General features: G+C 42.5%; 1 protein-coding gene across 3 annotated transcripts in view; it reads right to left on the reverse strand.

Annotated features, from left to right (window-relative positions):
- Positions 1-25,805, reverse strand: part of BACH2 (BTB domain and CNC homolog 2) — a 140,426-nt gene extending 114,621 nt beyond the window's left edge. For 2 of the 3 annotated variants that reach the window (XM_031057616.1, XM_005421699.2), the window contains exon 1: positions 25,698-25,805. The gene's annotated coding sequence lies outside the window, so the exon portion shown is untranslated. Of the gene's footprint in view, positions 1-22,184; positions 22,269-25,697 lie in introns of those variants that run through there. The other variant, XM_031057615.1, reaches the window with a different exon arrangement.
- Positions 25,806-26,025: the final 220 nt, after the last annotated feature.

Genomic DNA, 26,025 nt, shown 5'->3' on the forward strand with positions numbered 1-26,025 from the left:
TGTGTGAAACATGTGGGGTTTTTCCACTTCCACAGAAACTTACTACAGTTACTAGCCCCTCAGGACAGCTTGTGAAACTAGAAAAAGTGGTGTACTGTCCACTGCTTCTAATTAAAATCTTACAGTACTGCGGTCAGAGAGCTCTGGAGAACTGGTGGGGTCGCGTGATTTCCTTGAGGTCAGACAGCAAGAGCACACTAGACCAGGGATGACAGATTTCTTGGCTTGTCCATGCAATGCAGCCCTCTGCAGCCTGAGCCAGCAATGCCGTCATTGGGAAGCTCTGGTTCCTCTCAGTAACCTAACTCTAAATAGTCTGGATCTTGAAAGGAGAAAAACCTATGTAAGCACACCCTCCCCCCCACCACTCCCCCGAGGTACCAAGAGTAACTGTTTCCCCTAAAGCCTTCTTGCACCTGCAGATGTTGCTCTGGAAGCCAATGTGGCTCCAAAGTCTGTGCCAATCCTCAGCCACTCTCTGCAGTTCTTCTGTATCGCTGAGTGCCAGTAAGTGTTCACACTCCAAGCAATATCTGGTCTGACCATTTGTATGTTCCTCCAGCTGCTTGAGAGCCCATCTGCTCAGACAGCATTGCTGGCTCCACTCACTGCACACGACCCAGTGTTTCCATTGCTTACCCAGGAGAACTTGGGGGACACACTGGTGAGAAAGTGGCAGATCTTTGCATTTGTGACACATTCACTCCATCTGTTACCTCGTATTTTCCCCAGGTATTTACATCTGGAGGCATGAGATGTCTTCGCCTCTGGTGAGTTTCCAATACTCACATCCACATGTTAAGATGGAAATAACATCTGAGTGGAAGACTCCTAGTTTGGTCTTTACATTTGTATTTTCAATGACTAATTTTGTTTAAGTTGGTAAACGCAGCTGTTGCCTTGCCAGTTGGTGACATTTCCTTTTGGACTTCCCCCCTGGTTGGTGTGTCTCTGCCAAGACATGTAAATTGATTCATTCCTTGTATTTCTCTGCCTTTTTATACAATGCTTCAGTAGGAATTTGCAAAAGGTCTCTTGAGATTTGTTTCCTTAAAAAATTATTAGCCCTGCAATGCCAGGCAGTCTTTTCTTACATGTTTTTTGAACTGCCACTTTAGCATCCCATGCTCAGGATCTAACTGATGTAACAGCTCACTACACTACATCCAGCTGCACTTTTTCTTATGGTGACTTGGCCATGTCACTGTCCACTCACTGTCCACTGTCCACAGCAACCTTAAAGTGGTGACAGAATGCACACTGGTTTTACACCAGCATTATCCATAATGAACCACTCACGCAGCTCCCTGCTTGCTTCAATGGTTTGAGCTTGTCAGTGACTTCACAGCCATTATAAATACATACATGAAAATAATAGATTAGTCTCCTGAAACTGGTAATAAACATATTCTCACCAAGAGCTCCAAACAAACAACCACATCAAACTGGCAGGTGATCTGCCTCAAGCCAGCAAGGAGGAGGCTATCCAAAATCTGGATAGCAGAGGCCATCCAAAAACCTGGGCATTGCTTTATCTTCCTAATTGAAATGTCTGAGCTGAAGCTGTAAGAGAAATAAATTAGAATCTCTGTGCTTCATTTTTGTTTGGATTTTTTTCATTTTTGATGCTTGTACCAGTGAAAGGAACAGAACTTCAACTTTTGCAATCACTTGCATCAGCTTTCTGAAATACTTTATCTGAAATGCAATTTCTTTGTATTAGTTGGATTATGTTAATTTTTTTCATATTCCTGTATTTCTTGAAGAACTCAGCAACTACTCATTCAACCATTTTTCAGCAATGATTGCTACCTCCAGCTACTCCAAATTGTGGTTTTAGATGGCTTTTCACATCTGCCTCTGTGCTATGAGACAGCATCTCTACTTTGGGATTTTCAATTCCTTTGGCAAAGTCACAGTGCTCCTCCCACCACCACCATCCTCCTCCTGTCACTAAATAGCTTTCACTTGCTAACCTCAGATAGGCCTATTGGCTGGTAGAACCTGGCCTGTTGAGCAAAGGGAATAGCTTTTTCAGGAACTACATCAGCTTCTTGGGCAAGGCTATCTTCTTGTTTCTTTTGAGGCCTCTATTCTTGTTCTGAAACTGATTTTGCTGATGATTTTGCTGGATGCATTCAAATGTCTAATGTTGGTTTTGGTATTTGCATCCTTGGAAAGTCTGCTACTTGGGATTGCTCAGCTGCAAACCAGTAACATTTTTAGCAACATATGGCATGTTCACTTAAGTAGTAATACCAATATAATAATTCTTCTTACTAATTCTCCTGCAATTTTTTTTAAATTTATTTTTTGTACCGTCACAAAAAAATAATCACTTCTGTTTCACACTAAGATGCGCTGAAGATAAACACTGTGTTTGTCTCCAATATACTCAGACCACAACAATTCCACCAACTGCTATGGGGACACCTCTATGCTATGTCCAGGCATCACCAAGAGTACAGAGAGCAGGCAGACTTCTGCCAGGCCCCACATGATTGCTTTGGAGACAGGAGATGACATTTGGCCATTAATTCCTCTGCTCTGTCACTGGCCCTTACCCCAAGAAAGAAGTCTCCCTTTTAGTAAGCAGATGTCAGCTAAGGAATTTGGTCCAAATGTGCTGACAGCTCTTATCTCATCGCAGTAGTTGTCTGTTGGTAACACTGTGTAATTGTCATTTCATGTACTGTGTTTGAAATCTAGTTCAGAGCAATCGACCACTAATTGGTTCCCAGTCTACAAGCTATTTTTCTGCCGTGGAAGTCATAATTAATGCTACTCCCTCTGAGTTATCATCATCGTGCTTCATGAATACATTATAGCTTTGTTTTCATTCTTAAGATTGCTCTTCATCAATTCCTGGTCACAGACAGTTTGCTTACTCAAAGGATTTTAGTTCATTCTTCCATTTCCTTCACCTGCATCTCTTTTGTTGTTGCAGCCTTTATTTCACTGTTCCAGAAACCTACTTTCTGTGGTTAGTTTTTTTTCCAAACCTTTCCCTAAAGAACTCTTCAGAGGCTTGCCTGGCTCACAGCTTTCACCAAAGCAGGTCACATCATTTCACCTGAGACAGAATCTGCTATTTACCTGGCAAGAACTTTGCTGGAACAGCTACCTTGCCATCTTCCTCTAATTTGCCTCTTTTCCAAGGACAGATTCTTTGCCTGTAGCTGAAGCCCAAACACAGAGTGTTGTATCACTGCTTTTCATCACAACCATGATGTTTGACCCATTCAGTTTGGGCCATGAGACTCTAAAACCTTGCCCACAGCAAGGTCAGTTGAAGCCTTGATTTGGCCTCTGGGTTCAAGTGGTAGCCATGCACTGCCAGCTGCTAAAGGAGCATGGTAGCTTTCCTGTCACCTACATTCTACTCAATAAGGATGCTATGAGATGAAAAGATTCTGGGTACTCGCATTTTACAGTAACAGCAGCCATTTCAATACCTGCCTTAAAAAAGTAACCACATCTTACATCTCAGAAACGGCTGTGTTCGGTCTCCAGAGCTGATGTAAACTGTTCATACCTTCTTCTGCATGACATTTTGCATTGCCTCTCTCCCTCACAACCAGCACACTAATAGGTTAGTAGTTATCACCACCTGAATCTTACACAGGTTCACATTAGGACTCCCTAAATATGGCAAAACACAGAAACTTCACACCTACTAGAGCCCAAGAGAAAAATTTTTTTTTTTTTTTTTGGCTACTGAACTAGCTCATATTCTTCTACACTTATGGTAGTATTTGATTCAGCAGATGGAGAATTAAAAGAATTTTGCCAACAATTTTTACTGCCTCACATGAGAGATGTAGCTACACTTTAGCCCCTTGTGACACAGTAATTTTGGACCTGACTATGGGTTTGGGTGCCCTAAACTGTGAAGGAAGAGCAGACTTTGCACTTGAATGGTCAAGCCACAGACCTGAAATAGTAACATTCAAAAGTCAGGTTTGAGGGAGAGCCAAAATGGGCCAGCAGTGTTGAAAAGGATAGCTGCTCATCCTTGCAAAAAGCCTGGTCTTTCAGGGAGACACATTCTACAGAGAGGAATGAAATTTAACCCAGGGGGCCAGTACCTGGGACCTGCTAAATCACTTTTCCACAGCAAAACTGTAGCGGTTAACTATTGACCAAATGAGAGATGAAGAAGCCAAATCAGGATGTTAGGGACTGCTCTGAAAATCTACAGGATGGACAATGGATTAGGTCAGTGCATGGAGGTCATCTGCACTGAGATTGTCATCTTTGGCACCAGCCAAATGGGGTGGGAGCTGGGGAGGGGGAGAGGGAAGAACGAAAAAACACGGTTTGGGGTAAAAGAGAGTTTTCTGGCTAAAAAATGAGACAAAAAAAATGCTATTTCTGAGATATGGGGAAATGAGTGGCCGTCGTTTCATCATAACGCAAGACAGAAACAGGAAGACAAAGAAGGTGTGTTCAGAAGAACATAAAAACCAGAGATGTCTTAATGGTATTTGCAGATAACAAGCTCTCAAGCAGTATACATACAGTCTGAGCAAGTGTAACTAATATATAGCTTGCTTTAAAAAAGACAAAGCATCTGCATTTTACCTCTTCATGTTAACAAACTGTAATAAACAATCAGCTGTGGAAAGCAAGCAACAAGGGACCTGGGTTGTGTTAAAAACTTTCTTGTATAACTCCAAGCAAGTACTTTATGCCTCAGCTTATATACACATAAAAGCTGTATACACTACAGTTAGTCTCTGTAAGGTGATTTTAATTAAAATTTGGTGGTTGAAGTACTCTTTCAGCGTATAACTTCGAGATAAGTTATGCAATTTTTGCCATTTATGGCTATCTGGTACATAATTTCTCCCGAGAAAATACACTTTTTTTGAAAGTACAAAGCATAAAAAAATGACCTGTGTTTCTGAAACAGAAAGATTCTGGAATCCACTTGTTCAAATCCAGACTTTAAAATGACAAAAGTGACACCCCAAGACAGTCTGGGCCATCACATTGTGGAATTACCTCCTGCTAAGAAAGAGTGACCAGCAGGAGGATACAGGACATGGCTGGTACCTGTCTGCACTAACTCCCTACATCAAGTGTCCAGGAAAGAATTTCCAGCGTAGTTTTTTACAAGCCAAAGGCAGGTGTCTGAGTATATACAGGCGTGTGAAAAATCAGTGGCTAGTAGGTCTCAGAGGAAGCAAAGAGAAATTTGAAGGAAGACTGAAATGACTATTTCAGATTCACAAGAGGACAGCTAGCTTCTGTTGCCCCAAGTAATAACAATATTGCTTCACTTGCTTTGATTATGAATTTCAGTTTTGTGATACCTGATTTTCTTTCCTTAGCCTCCTAATGGCTAGACAACAATTCTGTGCATGACTGCAGCAATTTTGTTTCTATATCCTGATAATTACACCTCTTTGATGGAGCATGTTTTAATAATATTTGTAGATAAGCTGAGCTGCCGTCAAACCCATCGAGACTGGGTTTGTTCTCAGCTTTTGATTTTATTAAGTGCAGGCATGGAAAGGCAAGAACGGAAGCATCAGCTCAAACAGGAATGAGCTCCAATCCCTGTTCCCAAAAGCAAGAACTTTGAGTTACGTGGTGGAGTACACAGGGCGACCTTCACCTTAGTTAAACTCCTCCACTTCTGTAACTCTCTTGTCTTCCATTTTAGCACCTGTTGAGCAGGCAGAAGAAGAAATACTTGGGGGAAGAATGCCAAGGGAAGACTTCCTTGCAGAACATTTTTGTTTCGTTGTTCATTAGCAGGTAGGCGACAGCCGTACATATCAACGTGGGTGAGCACATGGGGCTTTCATGGAAGACAGAGCGCCAACGTGAATTCCCAGGAGACTCATCTCACTTACGAGACACCCACGTTCACACCGCAATCACAGCTGCACCAGCTACAGTCGTCTTGGAGCCTCTGCTCTCAAGATGCTGGTTAAAGATATCCTAAATTGCAATGCCATCTCCCATTATCCCAACTCCTCTGTCAGCAGACTCAAAATCAGGATCCTTTATAATAATGGAGGGATTTACCAACACATTTACCGCTAATATCATCTCCCAGGAAAGCACTTTTCATCACCTGTTTTAAAATATATATTAGTCTGATCACTTATTCCTAATCAACTTCATAAAACAACAGGACTGAAGATCAGCTGTACAGGAGCTGCTGATGTTTGTAATTTGCTTACAGGACCCAAATTTAAGAGACAGCATCACTGCATTTAGAAATGTCACATCAAGGTTTCCAGTAGCTTCAACATTTCCCATTTCATTAAATGTAAGAATGGGTGGAGAAAGGAGGAAACCATATTTCTGCTCCACTTACTTGACAAATGCAAGAAACTGCATATAGATCAACTGACACAACCTCTCTGAATCTTGCTGAAACACACAAACAAAGCAAGATCAATCCAGGCAACTAGAATTTGCTGCTGTGGCTTGGCATAATGGTTTAAAACTCACAAGGTTGTGGATACCTTGGTTGAATGTTTCCAAATGGATAACTGTGCACACGCACACAGTGAATAGCAGATTTCAGAATTCAGTGCCTATCAATCTACACCACTTCAGTGGTAATCAACAGATTATCTTGGTATGACAATTTAGCTACAAGTCTCAGCCTGGAAGCACTTCCCTCCCCCCTACACCTAAATCACAGTCAGAAATGCTCCAAAGGAGATTAGGGAGATGACTTTGCCAAGCACAAAATGCTGACCTAAACGTGTTCCTGTTTAAGTAGGTGGAGGTTCTAAATTTGACTGAAATGGCAATGTTCAGTCCAGCCCTTTTGTGTCTTTCAAGATTTGTATAAGCTTTTAAAGCCTCTCATTTCTTTTAAAGCAGGTTTTACAACCCCTAGAAATATTTTCTCCTCTTAGTTTGTTTGCTATAAACATACTAGCAAACTGCACGTAACATATTCTGCTGAATCTAGAGAAATGACAGGGTTTGTGCTTCACTTGCTACATCTGAAAAAAGCAACAGCTGCAGGTGATGCTCTGGCTTGTGCCAGCACTTGGTAGTGTTGTTCTAGTGTACAAGAGGGAGGGCTCCTTCATCCATGTGCTCTGTAAGCTTTTACACTGTAAGCAAGGAGATCCCAAAATATAAGCTGCAACATTTCTCATTTTCATCCATACAACACTGTTAAATCAAAGGGATTTACATGGATTAGTGAATGACATTAAGATTATAACCCATCTCACACTCCCAAGATTAATTACTTTCCAATTCAATATATTGAAAGGTTCCTTCCGCCTAACAGTCATGCCAAATGAAAATAAAATAGTGGGAGTATTTTCCTTTTTTATTTTTGTCTTTAGACACGATGTATTTTAAAACTGAAATAATTATTTGCTTAATTTTCTTTAAAGAATTAAAAAGGAGCACAGGCTATGATGCTTGATTAGAAACATCAGACAGTGGCTGCTGACAACTCACTGAACCCTGAACTGGGACATCACAGCTGGTCACAATGTAATTCTTTTTGGAAGATGGAGCTGTCTTACACACCAATGAGGTTGCTGTTCCCCCCCCCACCCAGCTGCTCCTGAGATTCTCACAGGCGAATAACTGCGCCTATATGGGAACATTCAGAGAAAATGCCACAAAGGTTTTGAAATGATAACCAGAAAACACACTGTGGTATTAGTTCTGCTTAACTTTATAAGAGCTTGAATTTTACTTTTATTAGCTTCTGCAAGGCTGAATTTCCCAGAATGATGTAACTGCTGTCTCAAAATAATCTGAAAATGTTTTTTTCTGTCCTCACACTACAGCTCTACATCTCCCCTCTGCTGAGCTATGTCTAGAATAGCTAATCTGAGATCAACTCACACATTGGTTTCTAAGGGACACAAACATAAAATAGGCTGAAGGATACCTAGGATGACGCAGAGAAACGTGTTTTGCACACACAGGGACACAACCACTTTGGCATCACGTCAGGAATCCTCAGCCACCAAGGGACACTGGGAGCTGCCTGCCCGCACGCTGCTCCCCGCGCACGGCTCTACAAGGCAACCGCGCCCAGCCCGGCCTGCAGCTGCAGAGCTCCATCGTGGCTGCTGACAAACAAAGGAGTTACCTCCTGTTAGTCCACTGAAGAGTGCGAAAGGCAACAAGTTCTTAACACAGAGCCTGGGAGGACACTTCCTTAAATATCCAGCCTCAAGTGCTGGTTGGGGCCTGCACCTGAGGCTGTGACAAAACCCACAGCAACTCAGGCTACGGGGGTCCTGGTCCACACACAGCATCGTGGTCCCAGGGTGGGCAACTCTGACAGCATCCCGAGCTGAAATCCTGGGAGTTATACACCTAGACGTGGCATTTTCCTCCAGAAGGCAGTTTGTTCTGGCTGCTTTGCTTGAAGCTGTTTGCATCCATCCCTCCATCAGCAAATGCAGGGGCTGGTTTACAGCCCCTGTCCTGAGAACTGCATCTCCACAGGGCTGCATGTGCGCACTACAGTTTAAGCACTTTGGGACTGCTCAGAGTGAAATGCATAAAATGCTAATGTATTACTAAACTCCTACAATATTTTTAAATAGCATCTCTGGTATATAGAACTATTTTACAAGCAAGTCAGTGTTCCATGACACCAAAGATTTTTATTTTATCTTTTAAAGTTTAAATATCAGTGAAAAGTGGGTGTTGATAGGATCTGCCAGCAGCACAAACAAAATGTACGAATCCAGACTAGAAATGAAATGATCTCTCCACAACAGGGAAAGTAAGGCAGCACAACAGAAAAATATTCCACAATACACAGCACCTTGAAAGTATTGAACAAGCAAGTAGAACAAAGATTTCAAAGCACATTTGGACATGTGCTTCTTCAAGCAACATGTCAAAACCACTACCTTCTCCTCCCCTTCTTCTTGACAGATGGTCTGACTGGGCCCAAAGCCACACCACCAAGCTGTGATCTTGGCAAAACCCACAAGGTAAATAAGGCTGGGCACAAAGTACAACTGGATGGGAGGCATGTGAGCGCTGAAGGATGAGATCCTGGAGATTCAGACAGCAGCACAAGCTCATCTGAAACAATGCTCCGGCACAGTGCCAAGAGTGCTCTAGAGGTAAACATTACTTAGCGAGGGCTGTATCCATCTCCAGTTGAGGAGCTGTTTAAAAGGTTAAACACTTTCCTGTTTAGAAGGTTAAACACTTCAAGTTTCCTGGGCAAATCCCAACTATCCTCATTTTATTTCAAGCTACTACAAGAAAAAAGAAAAAAACCCCAAAATCTCAACAATTATTGATTTTTGTTTTCTCCTGTGCTGCTAGAGTGGTGTGAAGACGCAAGAAAACACTACCATGCTGTTTTGCAAGACAAGATGTGCTTCTTGGGTTCCAAATCTCCTCTATATGGGCTTTGTAAGTTCAGCTGATTCCCTCTGAGCTAAAAACCACCGAGGAGATGCCAAGTCACATTGTTTGGGCAATTCTTTTTTTGTTTAGTGTTGTGTAATGGAACCATCTGCATGACTACCAGTCAATAATCAAAGCCAATCATGGCCAGATGACAAATCCCTCTGCTTCTGCAGGTTTGAATGTCAAATTACCAGTACCATTCAAATTCTGATTAGTTTTTAACTTCTGATCAAAGCTAATATATATGGGAAGACAATGCTTTACATGCTCTGCCTTCCCCCCTCCTCACTGCTCTGAAATCATCTGTCTCAAAGCCAGAAGTCTAAATGGAGTGTAGGGCAAGTTCAAAACAGGGAGGGTTGCTGGGAGTCTACTGCCAATTCCACTCTGCAGTCACAGCTTGTTCCCACAGCTCCGTTAGCTGCCTGCAATCAAGGGCGGACGACTCAGTCCTGCTTGCTGTCCAGGTTTAATAGGTTCAGCTAGCTAATGAGCAATGGCTAGATTGCATTCCAAGACTTCACATCATTTGTAAAGCAATTAAGTGTACACTTTCTGGGCCCCTCCAAGAGAACTGCCTTGTTCTGCTGAGAGGATAACTGGAAGGCACAATCTTCAAAACAAAATAGTGTGACACAATGGGAAACTTCATTCAGAAAATTCACCTTCTCCAAGTATCATGCTGACTGCATCATTCCTTTTCCACAAACCTCTCAAGAGCTCACTTACCTGTGCACCCCTGGATTACAGATTGCTCTTGCTAGATGAAACCAAGAGCTGTAAGCCAGCTGGAAGCTGGAAGCATCTCAGTGCATGTTCAGTGCTGACAAAGCAGGCTAAGAAGCCATTGAGTCAACAAAGCAGATCTTTAATCTGAAAGCCACTGCAAAGGCAGAGGTACTTTTCACATGTATACTTTTTACACATATTTCCACCAGAGAACTGCAAGGCTCCTTGCAAACAACAGAACATTTACACCTAGATTTACAAAGCTCAGAAGCTAAGTGACTTGAGCCCTCAGGCATTCCTCACAAAAGCAGGACCATGTCCTTGGAGAACGAAGCTACCTCAGAAGGCAGAACTGGGGGAAAAGCAACCATTTCTATTTGACTCACACATGCTCATTCACCCCCCACACTCTAGCACTACTGCTCTAACGTATGTACTGCTGCAGTGCCCCTTCTGCATTTTTGTGTGTTTTTAAACTCTCACATCCAAGGCAAAGATCCTTTTGTTTCTAACAGGGAGGCAACTTTTCTGGAAGTACAGAGGATCCTCAGTCTTAAATGGCTGATGCACAGTTGGGCCAAAGTTGGATCTTGCAGGGACTCTGAAAGGACAACTTCTGCAGGCTGTCTTTTCCATGCTCCTCAGCTGAACCTGAGGGAGAAAGGAGTCCTGCTGGCAAGGACCTGTCCAAAAGACATGCTACTTCTACATTACACCAAATGTCAAGAGTCATGACCACTAAGCTAGTTAGTAAATGGCAGCCACACTGAGAGAGCATCCTCCTCGTCATGTGTGAGACTTACAAAAGTCTGGATACTTACTGATTTATAACATTTTTACTAAAAAGGAAAGAAAAACAAGAAAATCTCCAAACACTCAAGCTCCCTTCACAATCTATTTCTGCAGAATCAGAAATCAGATTCCATTTCTCTGAGCACATCCACTATCTAAACTGGAGATAAGTTTCAGGAGGAAGAAATCTTTACTCATTTACCAAAATAACTCTTCACTGAACTTTCAAAAAAGACTTCTGCAACAACACAAGACTGGTCTTTTTACTTTAAAGGCAAAACCTTGGTATGGAAAAGAAGCACAGCTGAAGTGTTATATAATTTTTTTCTTCTATTATTCTCCATTTCCTTTGCACATGCCAGTCAAAACTATAAAGTACTTGTGGGAGAAATGCAGAAGGCACGGTTTCACATTCCAAAAGATCTATTTCCATGTGCTGCATACAAGCCAGTCGACCACCCAGGAAAGCCAGGCAAACACAGTTTGGCCCACCAGTGCTGCAGTTGCTGACGAGCAGCCCTTCTCTATCAGGGCTTTGCCCTGTATTTCCTATGAGAAATAAGCATCAAGCCTGGGGCTGCATCACCTCTAAGTCTGCCCTGAAACAGTACTGACAAGCAGACCAGCACTTTCTCCTCTTGAGAAGCAGTGCCAAGTGCTAAAATATTTTTAATAAACTGGCCACAAAAAAGGAAATAAAAAAGGACTGGATAACCTTAATACAGAAGCCTGTCATAATATCACCTGCTTATTTGTCAAATCCTTCCATTCTATCCCTTTGCCCTCCATCACAGCACTTTCAGCCTAGTTTTGTTAGAGAAATGAGAGCAAGGTTGGATCACCTGTAGTCTTGAGAAAAGGTATGACCAGCTATTTTCCCTCCCTAAGAACCCTGGACAATGTTACTTTCCTTTCATACATCAATCACAGAAAGGATTGGTAACTGTTTCAGAGTCACAAAAAATTAATCAGTCCCTGAGAGGCCAAGCTGGTTGAGAAACTGCTGGCTGGAGCAACAGAAGTAGGCATGACTTGCCTTCAACAAAGCAGAAGGCATTTGGTTTTAGTTAAAGGGGTAAAGGGTAGTAAAACTCGGCCAAGTATTTATTTATTGGACCGGAGTGCCTGCAGCAAGAGAGGAGGGTGAGACGGTGTAAAGTTTTTGTAATCCCAACCTTGGAAGAGAGGCAATTGAACTCTTTCACTGTTGGAATAAGACAGCACAGAAAATCTTTGGTATGTGCAGTAGAAATGATGATTTATAGAAGCAATGGGGTGTCAGTGTGTGTGTAAAACCAAAAAAGATCTAAAAGCTCTAAAAGCCCTAAAGCTTTCCCAAGACAATACCTTTTCTTTAACCTGTTGGCCATAACTTTCTGCCAGTTCCAGACAGTCAGGAGCATGAGGAAGCAATAAGCCACCAGTGAGATTCTTGCTTTGCAGAATGATGCTTTCAGTTGAGCAGTGGGGAATGCTGACTGGGCATCACTGAAGCATACCCTTGGATCTCTCCAGCGTTAAATAAATACATTTAATAAAAGTTACAAGTATTAATGGAGCTTTATGTAGTCCTGACCCAAACGTCTACTCAGAGGTGTGGCTACTTGATAATACTTCAGTACAGGCTAGTATGTGCTAGCTGTGAATTTTCTGGCCCTCAGTCATGTCCCCCCACTTGGTGTGAGAGTAACATAACAGGGTGGGCAATGAGAGACCCCCAACTCTGGATTCATTTCAACTCTGGTGAACACAACTGATTTTCAGTTCATGGCAGAGCACAAAAAACATGGAGGTCCATCTGAGGATGCTGCAGAGACTTACTGAATGTGTGGCAGAGGGCAAGAAAAAACAATGAAGAGGGAAAATGGCATAACCTTGCAGTGTTTAGGTGGGATTGTCAGGAAACAGTTAATGCTGAGGAATCTTGCAATTCTGTTTATGCTCTTTCAGCACAAGCAGGTGTTGGGAAGCCCAGGATGGGAGGGGCATGCAGCTAAAATAAAGAAAGAGGAACCACTTTTTATTCTTGTGTGCGTGATCTATTCAGATGAATCTTTTTTACCGACACGCTCTCTTCCTGGAATCAGCATGGATGCCCAAGTGACACTCTGTGGCTCTTTGATAAACACACAGCATACCTCAAACGTCTAGGTTATGTTGCCTGTTTGTAGCGGAGGTTTTGGTGGGAGTTCTGGGGTTATTAAGCAATTATTGACAGACACATTATTAAAACCTCCCAGCTTTTTAAAATTTAGATTTATTTGTTTGAAGTTTTATTATTTTCATACTATTATCGTTGTGTGCTGTAATGCTTACCATCTGAAAAGTGAGACCTAAAGGACACATAACCATTGACATACATCTCATTTCTTCCCTTGACACTTTGAACACAACTGTGCACACAACTTTTACAGTGACAGATTTTGTACAGAGGAGTGCTCTAACCTGCAGATTGCCCTCCAACTGCTGCTGCTGCTTGTCCAGTGCCACAGCCACCTCTCTCCCTTTTGCTGCAGCTCTTTGTTACTGAACGTCACTGTCACTAGCTGACACGATTAGTGTGGCTGACATTATGCCACTGCTCTAAAGGAAACAGGCAGAGGGCAAAGCAAAAAAAAAAAAAAAAAACCCAACCAAAACCAACAACACCCAACCCAAAACCTCTACCTATCTTAGACAAAAGAAATCAGGCTCAAAGACCTATGACCAACCTCCCTCTTCCCAGTTATAGAGAAGTTGCACTGCAATAGACATGGCATTTCATTCAACTCCTATACTTGGAAAATGGGTACACTTCTGCCTGCCCCAATATATATCCTGGAGTGCTTCAGTTCCCAGACATTAAAGGCAAAGGTGGACTGGGGGGAGGGGGCAGGGGGAGGGAACAGGAAATAAAATGGTTAAAAACAAAGAAATAAACCAACACGAACAAAATAAAAATAAACCACCAAAAATGCAACCCAGCATCAGACAGGAGATAAAGCCTGACCTGTGATTCAGCAGATTCAAATGCTCAGAAGTACAACAGCCTGTGTGCACTACTAAAAAACAGCAGCAGTCCATTACACGTATGGATTTGCAGCACTTTGTCAGCACTAATGATGTTACCTAATTAAAAGAGATAAATGCCTTACTGTACTACCAAAAGCATCTGCTCCTTCCTTCTCACCTGTTCTCCATCAGGGCGATCAGCAGCAGTGCAGTGAAAAGAAATCAAAATACAACACTAAACTCACTTAGAGGCACTTGCTAAAGTTGCTTTGTGTTGTTCTAATGTCAACATTTTAATGTCATTTTTTAATGGGGTTATGCTATGCTCCCTACCAGGTACCTCTTCTCTTCACACTAAATCAGCATAACAAAGAAAACAAAGCCCTGTGAGCCACCATGGCCCACCAGCTTTCAAAGGACTTCTCAGAAAATAAACTAATGTCTACTTCAAATAATTCATTCACCATTGAGTAAAATGAAGCAACTTCAACCACAGCAGGTGAATTAGGTAAGGGGGTGACAATGACTTCTCTCTGCTAACACCCTCTGACACGTTGCCACGCTCAACACAACAGTTTTCTTCCAACAGATTCCTCTCTACATGCAAAGGTAGCAGTTTACAATAATGAATGTTTTATGCATTATTCCTTTGTGTATAGGGTCTCCCAAGTACACATTATTGAAGTCTATTAAACTCTCTATTTAGCAGAATTACCAATGTGCCTTTGGGGAAATTATTACAATGAAGCTGTACTGGTATTTAAACTCCAGTTGTTTAACAATCTTTTCCTAATCACCAATCCAGATATCAACATTAAAGTGCAGTCAGACTTCTTTCAGTGTAGCATAAACCTGTCTATGAGCTGCTTATGGAAATTCATTTAAAAGAATGAGTATTTCAACTTGGCATGTTTTTCATAATTAGCCTCAAACAGCTTGTGCTTTAAAATAATAGGAACTCCTTCCTGATCCTCTTCACCAAGCAGAGCCCTCTACAGTTAAACCTGGTTACAGAACCAATTAACTATTTGCAGCCACAGTGTTTCTGTCAGCATACCAATATCTGCAAGATACCAGCCTATTGAAGGAAAATTTGGCCAACAAGGTCCCATTCTTTACAAATGGCTTTTCTATGAGAAAAAACCTGTCCTGGGTGCAAGGGATGGAGCAGTCCAAAAGCTGCCTAAACCCAATGCATGCCCAGGTCCCTCCTCTGGTCCAGATACAACTCAGAGAGTTGGGTAAAGCCACAACAGAGCAGTTACTAACTGATTTTTATGCCACTCAGACCATTTCCCCCGTTCATTTTGCACAATACAGCTATAGCTAGCTATTCTCTAAATGTGCTTGGTTTTGTGGCAATGAGTCAAACTTGGTTCTAAATTTGTAATGTGTGTCTGTACCTGCCGTGACAAGAACAAATATTTTTCTAATGGGAAGAGTTTCACGTTCGCAGGGGAAGAGGAAGTAAACTTCACCCTTCTAGAAATCACAGGATTCAGCTTCCTGGGGTGGTGTAGAAGAGACTTAGGTCTCAACCTTTCAGGTTTCCTCCATGACCTTCAATAAATCACTGTGTTCCTGCCTTCATTTTTCATCAGTATGAAGTGCTCAGGTTCTATCCATGGGGCAGTCAGGATCTCCAGCAAAGACAAAAATGTCTTGTTCTTGCTACTACATTACACTAACAGTTTTACAACTTCAGCCAGTTCAATGTTCAGTCAACCTTCAATGAAAAAAATGGCATTAACTTATTGAAAAAACACTGACAACAATCTTACAAAACCAGTGGTCACAGAAACAGAATATAAGTAATGGAGCCAAGCAAAAGGGCTTGACATCTTATGAAGATGCAAAATTTAGGCCATCATACATGCATGTTTTGATATGCCAGAATTCAAATTTTACGTCCAAATACAGATAAAGGGAGGACTAAAGTCATCACTGGAAGCTTGTATGTATACTAAAGATTCTTCTGACAATATGAGTCATATACTATCTCCTCTTCTTGGCGCTAAGGCAGGGCTGCACAATGAAGTTGTTTCCACCAGGACCAGAAGTCCTTCAGGGAACAATCCTCAGGAAAAAAACCATGGCAAACAGGTGGGCATATTTTCGCCATGCACTAATTTCCCTATAAATCAATGGACAAAAGCTCTTCCTTTCTCCAGTTACAAACCCAGAGCCAAATCACCTTCTCTGTTTTACAATCTCATTGACATTGCTTAAATTACACACACACCAGAGCAGATTTTGTCCTTGGGGGCACTGGGAGACAAAACCTCCCATAAATAAGAAAGGAAACAATCTGTTCGCCTTCACTGAAGTGGGATGAGGAATATCCCTTTCACCTGAAAAAGGAGACATATGTCTAAGAGACAAAGGGAAAATGCCACTAATTTCACTTCAGTTTGCATCTCCATTAGAAAAGACTCTTACATACTTAAAAAGTTTTTCAGGCTTTTAAGGCTGTTTTATACAACTGGAGATCAGAAGCTGTGAAGTCTATCAGCTGTTGGCTTAGCAAAGTTGCTGGTGTCTACTTCACTGTCATCCATCCTGTTTGATAGGGGTGATCAAAGGTGCACTCCATTGCCTGAATTTGTTAGTCTCTTTTCCTATCACTTACTTCTTTACCTCAACACTGTTTTCACAACCATGAGATGAGATGCTTCTGCTGAGCTGTACAAAGTCCAACCCTGTCTTTAGCTTAGTTTGCTGTTGAATGGCTTTACCCCATCAAGCAGATTATGGTCAGCTTCATAAGCACCAACACTGGCACAAGAGGGATCGGGGCAAGTCCTGGACAAGGTAGGAAGAGAAAGACAATGAGTGGCTGTAACTGGGACTGGCGTAGGCTGCCACAAAACCTGTAGTCCCTGACATGTACCAGAAGACACTGTACAAAAACACGACAAGTACACATTATGGCATTTAACATGGGGACATTGCAATATGTGTATCCAATGTTCCCATCTTGTTATGGCATTGTGTTGATCACAGCAGAGGACAGACCTCACAAAAGCACCTGGCAATACAATGTCACATTTATTCCACAGTACTGGGCGTAGACCATTGTTTGTTACTATGGCAGGGGGAAAAGCAGCCACCCCAGCCAAGCTGTCACTTTGTCTCTCCTGCCACCTACTGTACTGAAAACCAAAATATGTGTCACCAACTCACGTGCATTTCCACTTGTGTTTGGAAATACCAACCTTTCATTCTTGTAGAAATGCTGCTGCATGCATATGGGAACTCCCTGCTATCATCACTCCTTCAGCAATGCTATCCAGTGTTTCCTGTTGAAGGCTAACTGCAGCACTTGGAGCTCTACTTAATTCACTAATGCTTCAGGGTTAAAATTAGCATTAAATACTAAAAATTCTCCAGAGTTTAGAGTGCAAACCCCTCTCTCCCTTTGCCCCATGGAGAATTAATCACAGAAGATTTATTTTAAACAGTGAACAGGCTATGATACCCCACAAACCTCTGCCCCTAATTTTCTGTTATGTCCAATGACAACACTCACAGGGGGCAAAACCCAGCAGAAAAGTAACTTCCCATTGAGCATGTGATTGTCAGCCTGTGGGCAGGGCGAATCTCCTGCTGCACTTGAGCTGCACAACCAAATGAGTGTCACCCAAGAACAGACCTGCCCCACGCAAGAGTCTGTTTCAGACCGTGGTTTACCCTTGTCCTTTTAACCTCTCGCTCTCACAATGCCATCTGAGCAGGTCTGGCTGTGCCACCCGTACCCTCAGCAGCGCAGTGCTACCCACGCGTCCTCCCCACGCAGTCCCGCTGCCTACAACATCACCGCTGCAAAAAGGGCTTCGCCGATGCTTGTGTCCAAGCAGGGCATCCCAGGAGAAGAATTCTTTAATCATAACTATCTGGGTTCTGCCATCCTTCTGGACACCATTAACCATAGTGAACAGCATGGAGAAGGGCAGTAACGAGTCTGAGCTGGTCCAGACTAGCCCAAGCCCACCACAGGGGCTTAAAACCCATTCACGGTACTAGTATGTGGAAACCAATTAGCAATCAACACAAAACCAAATAGACAGATATCCCATGTTAATTCTCCCAGAATTATCCCATGCCATTCTCCCAGAATGTACAACAAGTTTATTTTTCAGCATTTTATTACTAATTTTGAAAAGTATTCAAATAGAAAACAACAAGCTGAATTTTGTAATAGAAATCTCATTACTTTCTAGTAAGAAGCTACCTTGTGGGTCGTGGTTTATTTTCCCATGTATGGTATTCCCTTTTACCTAATCAACAGCTTGGGGCTTTATGACAGCAGCTATCTTTGATAAAAGGAGTATTGTAATGAGGGAGGAAGGTATCCAACACTTGCATGATCCAGTAAGCAATCAAATGTATTTATTTATGCTGTGACCACAGTAATCAAGAGGTATTAAAATGTGGAACAGAGCATTAGTTAAGTGCATTTTAAATCTGATTTTTTCCTGGTTGTGGTAAGGTAATTGTTGACTAGCAGGACTTTTTAGGGTCTTTACAGGCTGCAATTAGTAAAGCAGATACAGAAGATAAATTGCTCCACTCCTGCAAAAGCAAGTCTTATTTTTGCAAGTAAGAGTGGGCCTTTCATCTTGACACTTAAAATTTGATCAAGTGAGAAAAAAACATTAGTATAATTCCACTCACTCCCAGATAAACTTCTCTGAAAAATGAGGACATTTCTTCTCCTTAAACAAATCTGACAAGGCTATAACTAAAAATATTTTTGTAACACACAGAGTTCAGTATGAACACTGGAAAACAATTGGCAAGAGCAATTGGAATGTCTAATCCCCGCTATTTAGCCACCAAAATGCTTCAAGAGCTGTGATACATCCACTTAAAAGTCAAATATGGCTCAGAAATAGCTATTAAACATGAATGAACTTATCAAGAAGCAACAGTATGTTCCCATTAATTGTACAAAAGCTGCAAAGAGGTTAAAAAAAAGACATTTCTACAGCATCTGATCAGAAGTGACTTTCACTGACACCAATTTAATTTATAACAAAATCAGGGCAATAAACTAAAGGATCACATTAGCAGCTAGTAATGCTACAGGAGCTATCAGTGAAAAGCTAATGAAATGAACAGAGCCTTAAAACAACTTTGTATTTTTTAACAGACTTGAAAACCTGCTACTGCAAAGGCACTGTCAGAGGGTGGTGCTTGAGCATACTCGCTAGCAACTTTCAGACAACTTTTAGGTTCCCTAAGGATGCTCCAAGGAAATTCAAGAAGGCAATTTTGTATGCAAATGCTGTCTAGATTGATGTATCACTTAACAAACCTGCAAAGTTTAATCTCCGGAAGAACTTTTACCTGCACTGTGCTTGACCACATGGAAGGCAAAGAGATTTAAGCTTGTTTGGTCTATGGCCAATGGAGACTTTCTAACAGAAATGGAAACTGGATGATAAGCAGGTAATAAGCTGCTCCCAGAGTTTCCCTTGCTTTGAGCAGAGTGAAGCCACTGGGAGATTTCATAGCAGATTCTACAAACAAGCCGCTAAGAAAAGCCACTATCCAGAAGGCTCGACAGGGGGAAAAGGGAAGCAGGGAAATCGCAGTTAATGGGATTTGGCTGCAGCCAGAAAACAGCTAGGTTTCAAATACATTACAAACAGTCCTGCACTTCACGGCTGCATCCATTCATTGCTGGATGAGAAAAATTTACTTAGATTGATCTGTTTAGAATAAATCTTGTCTCTCCCCTGAAATGCCCTCTGGATGAACACACGACAAAGAGGAAACTTTGCCACCACTACACTATAACTTCTATAATTTTCTGTTAGGGGGAAGTCAGGCTAGAGATTTATTTATTTTGAGGTTATTTCCTAAGTCACATAAATGGACGCTTGGGCCATTCACCTTAGATATCACTGCAGAGTACTATAAAGTTTGCCTAAGTTTTCCAAGGGAGAGAATCACCATCCTGTCCCATCGAAAGGATAATGTGGCATCAAACATAGAGGGTTACCTCTCTCCTAGAGCATCTCTCCTTGTCAAAACATAAGGGGGTTGAGCAACCTCAGCAGGAGGTTCTCAGTGCCTCCCTTCCCAAGCCTTGGTGGGGACATCCTGCTCATCCTCCAACCTAGGAGGGAGAGAATTAGTAGTTTAAAGCAACTAATTGAAAGAAAAATTGCCATAGACAATGTCCTCTACTTTTGCAAACTGATGCCAACCACAAGACATGATCCAACATATATGAACTCCATACTCATCCCTTCTCAGATCCCAAAGGAGGCAGCGCCACAGTACGTGCCAGGAGGGAAGAGGCCAGCAGCAGCAGAGAAATTTCTAGTCTAATCATGAGACAGACAGAAGAATGGAAACGATAGGAGAAGTGAGATAAAAGAATTAGGGGGCTGATAGCATCAACACACTTTAAGAAGAAGGAGAGGAAGTTGAGTGGCTGTGAAAGAGGGGGAAGGAAGAGTAAGGCTGATTTTCCCGATAGACAGGTCATAAACAGTTCCCGAAACCTGCCTAGTCGGGCTGCTTGTCTGACGTACAGATGCAAAAAGCAACACATGTGGCATCTTTGAAGCGGAAAAAGGAGACGTTGAGGACTGGGGCACTCCGTAGGGGAATGAAAGACCTACGAGTCTTCTAAGTGCCATAAATAGAGATGAAGATAGAGCTTTCAACAATAATGAATGTGAATAGTTAAAAAAGGAGTTTTGCAGAATTGTCCACTAAGACAAAAATCTTAAAAACTGTCTCTTCACAAATGCCTTTTCTTTTGGAAATCCCACACCCACTGCTGAGAGATTAGCTTTACAAAGTGAGAATTTAACTGGAATTGCAGCTCTGGGTAACAACAGGAAATGTTGCTCACAGCAACAGAAAATGTAGGATGATTAGGTTTTGGGGGAAAAAGGGAAAGAAAGTTACAGTAACTATGCAAACAGAATAAATAACAGTGCTATCCTTCTCCAGAACCTTTCCAAGGACCTCTGAGCAATCTACAGCCATTCCTCATTAAAGGCTGCTCTGCTACAGCCACAGCTTATTGCACCATCTAGGTCCCAAGCCTGGTTGTACTCCTCATTTTCATAGTTCTGCCGATCCTCACACCAGACATCAGCTGATGCGCAGGGACCCCACTGGGGGTTTGTGCCCTGCAGAACCCCAGCTGGGACTTGGGATGTTGCCAAGTGCTCCTTGTACATAAGTAACGAGGTGGCCTCATCAAGAGACAAACAAGACAAAAGGTTTCCACCAAATGAGAAAACTCCAAGCCCAGAAGGGAAGGCCCTCCCCACGCTGAACGTGCTGTGCTCAGCAGCTCAGCCCAGCAGAGCGAACGGGCTGGGAAAGCCAGCTGTCTTTCAGACAAAAGTGTAAAAAAGCAGCAGGAGGAGAAAAAGGGAAAGACAAGGTCAAGTTAGAGGGGGGCAAGCTCCAGACAAACCCTCCCCTCCCCAGAGGAAAGCACCTCAACAGACATTGCTGTGGAGTCAGCAATGCAGAAGATACTACTCAGCAGGGGAACACATCATGTTAAAATACAAATCGTTGTTTACATGCTCCCCCAAGCTCCTTAACTGTTGCTGAGAATTTTAGGAAATACTTTGCATTGGACTTGTTTTATTACACGTTTCCCACCAATTTCCAGTTCCAGTTTCTACTTCTATTCTTAATTTTTAATCACCGCTGGGACAAAACAGTAACATTTAGATACTGGCTTGCTAAGAAAACTGGAGTAACTGGGAGTTATATTAACAATACTTAAATACAGTCTATTTAAAGGTTTGAACGCATCTTGTTAGAACACTGCATAAATTAACCCAACCTAATTCTCTAGGATGTAACAAGATCTGAAAAGCTCCAAGTTTCATGTTCTCTCTTACCACCCACTTAAAAAACCAAAACCCAACATGCTGGGGTTAGCTTAGGTTGCAAATGAAAACAAAATTCATATTCAAGTGAATAAATGCAATTTACTCCTTGGTGCAACAAAGATGATGCCACAACAAGCTCAAAACCAAAGAAAGAAGAGGTTCTCTCCCACCCCCTCCATGCATATCCCCCCTCATTTTTGCTGTTAATGATGCCCCCCCAGCCTATCTGCTCAGGATCCTTAACTGCTCGCTCCGTCCCTCCCCACTGTCTGAAACCATCCCTGGATGGAGCAAAGCGTGCCCTGCTGCTGCTGGGCTCGCAGTCTCCCCTGCACTGGCGGCCAGACAAAGCAAACTCCAGTTGCATCACGGAGCAAACATTTTCCAGCAACCTCCCAGCCCGGAGTTTACCGCTACTGTAATCCGGTGCTGTCAACAACGCCGCCTTTGTTGCGCGCCCATGTGCGCTGCTCGCTTGCTGCTCGGGTTGTTGTTTTGGGTGTTTTATTATTTCTTTTTTATTATTATTATTTATTTTAAGGAGAATTTTTGTTTTAAATGAGTAATCTGTTTTCGAAAGATTTCTCCTCCGTGCTGGCTCCACCCTGTACTGTAAACGAGACATTACCTTATACAAGAATGAATCTGCTGCATTCCTCTGTCTAGCTGCCTCGCAGCACATTTCCTACGCTCACAGCAGCCCCGGCAGTGCATGCTCTCCCACCCCTTCCCCCCCACCTTTTTCTCTTTTTTCTTTCCCCTTTTTTTTTTTTTTCCTTTTCACTGCCTCGCTGTGTTTTTGTGTAAATGATCTCACATGACTCAACAAATCCATCTGCCTGGAGCAGGCCAAGTTTGGAGCCTTCCCAGGAGGGAGGAGAAGAATTGCTTTGTGGAAAGGACCTGGAGCTTTGCCCTTTCTCTGGCTCAAATTACCCGCCTGTCAGGCCTGACGGATTTGGCTAAAAATAAAAGGAAGCGGGCCGTGAAAAGGAGATGAATGAGCTCAGCAGTTCCTTAGATAACATGGGGTCTGGTGTCGCCCAAAGATCCCAGAGCAGGAACTTCAGATGCCGGACGTGTAAGTGTGGTGCTGCAGCCTCAGTGAACTCGGCTGCTTGAGGACCAAAAAAAAAAAAGGCACAAAAAAAGGCAAAACTAACCATATGCTGGTTGGAAATAAATGCCTTAAAGACACTCAGAGCAGGAAAACTGCCTGCTGTAGATTTGGGCTTGTAAATGGGGAGATTTATGGGGTTTGCAGAGGGGAAAGGGAGTGTGGGGGGGTGTGGCAGGGGGCCGTACGTGATGTCAGCCTCCCGCCCTGACCAGGGAGCCTCTGCATCCTTCCTGCAAATGCCTGCCCAGCGCCCGCAGCGGGTATTAAGCACTTAGTTTGGCAATGTAATGACACACTGCAACAATCTGTAATGCGAGGCAGTCAGCAAAGCCCTGGCTCGAAAAGCTCTTTCTCCTAACCATTAACCATATGTTTGGCTCCGCCGCCGCCCAAGCGAGCGGGTGTTCCAGCGCACCATCTGGTTTCTATCCACACAAGCAACTGCAAAGCACAGAGTATTTCCCTGTGGAACTGTGTCTTCCTCCCTGGCCCCTGGTCCCCATTCGGCTCCCCACTCCTCTGCTCCCCATCTTCCTCCTTCCACCCCTTTCCAGCAGCAACTTCACCTCCCTGTCCCACTAATGGCTCGAAGCAGTGGAGACCACAACCACCCCACCAAAGGTGCAGCAGAAGAGCTGTCTCATGCTGCCCTCTGTGAGCTCACATGCCTACACATGTGTGTGTACACACACACTCAGAGGGACTGCATCCCCCATCACCAATGTATCACATTAAACAACATAAGTGTGTTCTCCAGTGGCCCAGGAGCCGCTGCAGTGTCCATCACGTCTCGCTCACGCACACATGCGCACAGCGAGTGTTCAGTTTGGATTACATCAACTCTGTGCCGACACTGCAAAAGGACTTCAAGAATGTACCTAACAACAGGAGGACCAATAGCAGTTTTATCTCCTGCTCTCCTGCAGGGCATTCTGTGGACATCAGGTGTTGGTCACCCATCCCACCAAAATAAGAACACTCTGGGGGGACAAAAAAGAAGTACAAAAGGAAAAACAGAAAGATAAATGGAATAAGAGTGTGCTGAAGAAAAAGGAATGAAAATATTTACTTTTCCTGTGATAACTAAAAAAGCTCTTTCTGAAATGATAAAAAAAGCTTTCAAGTGTTATATTTTAGAAGGCCTTGTACCATATGTTTGCTTTCCGACTTTATGAATTCTAACTACTATTTATGTTTTTAAAGCACTTCCATCATTCCATTTGTTTCTGAAGTACCTATGGGACATCAGGAGTAATTTTCCCCTCAGGTTGGCCAATTTAAGATTAATCATGACCTACTGCAAGAAAGTATTCAGGGATGCAAGCAATAGGATATTCAGCAAATCCAACACTTGCTCCTTTAAAGTAAGTTTATGTTCTGCAATGAGTCACACATACTGTGTTTACCCAAGTTACCAGTGCTACAAGGGAAAGAAAGAAAAAAGCCCATTACATTTGCAAATACATACAAATCACAGCTGTAAGCACCCAACTGCTTATACCAGGACTTGTTTCTATGACTGGATATTGATTTTTTTAAATAATGTGTCATTATACCAATGTTGATACAGCAACTAGCTTCCTGAAGTATGCAATTTAATACTAAAAAAAGCTGGCTTTAGGAAATATCAAATCCACACCCATTCGTATCCTTTTTAAACGTCCTTCTTGGTCATGACTGTAGCAATGCAAAGCCACAACTGCTTTTTTCCTCACCTTGCACCTAATGAAGAAAATGCACTTGCCAGTTAGAAAGAGCTCAGTCTAAAGCAATAAGCTTTGCTATCTCAATAAAATACTGCAGAACTTCCTCAACACCTTCTTTAACTGTTGCTAGAGACCTACATTGGAAAAGATGATGCATATTTTTCAAACTTCCTCCGTATGAGAAATCAGTGAAAGAAAAAGCACACCGTAGGCCCTTATCCCAGAATCAAACAGGCGTGGGGAAAACCATATGCTTGTGAAAAGCCTGATGACTTCACTAGGATTGCCTAAGAAGATTGAGGATAGGATCTGCTCCCAATTACAAATGTGGAGTGCAATTAGCACTGTAAACTCCCCCTGCCTTCATTCTGCACTCCCCTTCAGTGAGGGAAATAATTAAAATTATTTAAACCATAAGAGATGCATTTTAGCTAGGAATTTACTTTTCCTACAAAAGGGGATCTAAATATGTTAAAGTCCATTACTTCAAGATAATATGCTGCAAACATTAGTATGCTTAAATATCACACATTAGGTTTCCTACAGCCATGCAATGAGAAATTGTCTTCACACACAGAAAACAACCAGCAGTCATTCTCTAAAGCAGTAAAGGTCTAGGTGTGGGTCTTTCAGCAGATAATGATCTGCTCTGATCCAGAAATCCTTTTAAAGGGGGAATTCAAGGGAAATATTTGCAGATTCAGGGTTCTGCAGTCTAAAGGGACTGCTGATCATTTGACCTTCTTCCATGAAACAGGCATGGAGCTTCCCCACCTACATCGACAAAGCTGTAAGAGGTCGAAGGAGAGAATCTCCTAGGGTTAAAAAAAAGCCCGTAAAAAACCCCCAACAAAACCCAGTCTCAGATACAACAGCCTGACATAAAGCAGGAAGCTACTGCAGCCCCAGCATCACTCCCCAGCACTGTGGGATTACCCACACCCTCTCATCTGGTCTGAATGAATTAACAGCCAGCTACTGAGTTTTGTTATACCTTGTCACCTTCCTCTACTCCTCAGCCCCTGAACAAAGGGCCACTGGCAGCCTGAAATCCAGCCAGTTTTTAAAGCATAATAAAAAGTGGTGTCACATTATTACCTGAATTCACTGGGTCCTCCTGCCAACAACGATGTTTATGCAATCACATTTTTCTGTTTTTAAAAACTTCTCTCTTGCCTCATTGCTCTGTGTGAAAAACAAAACAAAAGAGAAAATTGATTAACTGCAAGCAATTATCTATTATTTGCATTATAGCAGTTTTGCGGTAGATATTCAGGTCTTTTGTTTTCTGCCTCATCTCATAAAAACATTAGACAAGAAAAAATTTCTTCCCCAAAATTACTCATTGATCAAACAGAAGCAACCGATACCAGTTTGGAGAGGCAGATGAGATACCACAGCCCACCACTTGTAGAGCTACACAGAA

Source organism: Geospiza fortis, unplaced genomic scaffold, assembly GCF_000277835.1.
Source record: "Geospiza fortis unplaced genomic scaffold, GeoFor_1.0 scaffold264, whole genome shotgun sequence".
Classification (NCBI taxonomy): Eukaryota; Metazoa; Chordata; class Aves; order Passeriformes; family Thraupidae; genus Geospiza; species Geospiza fortis.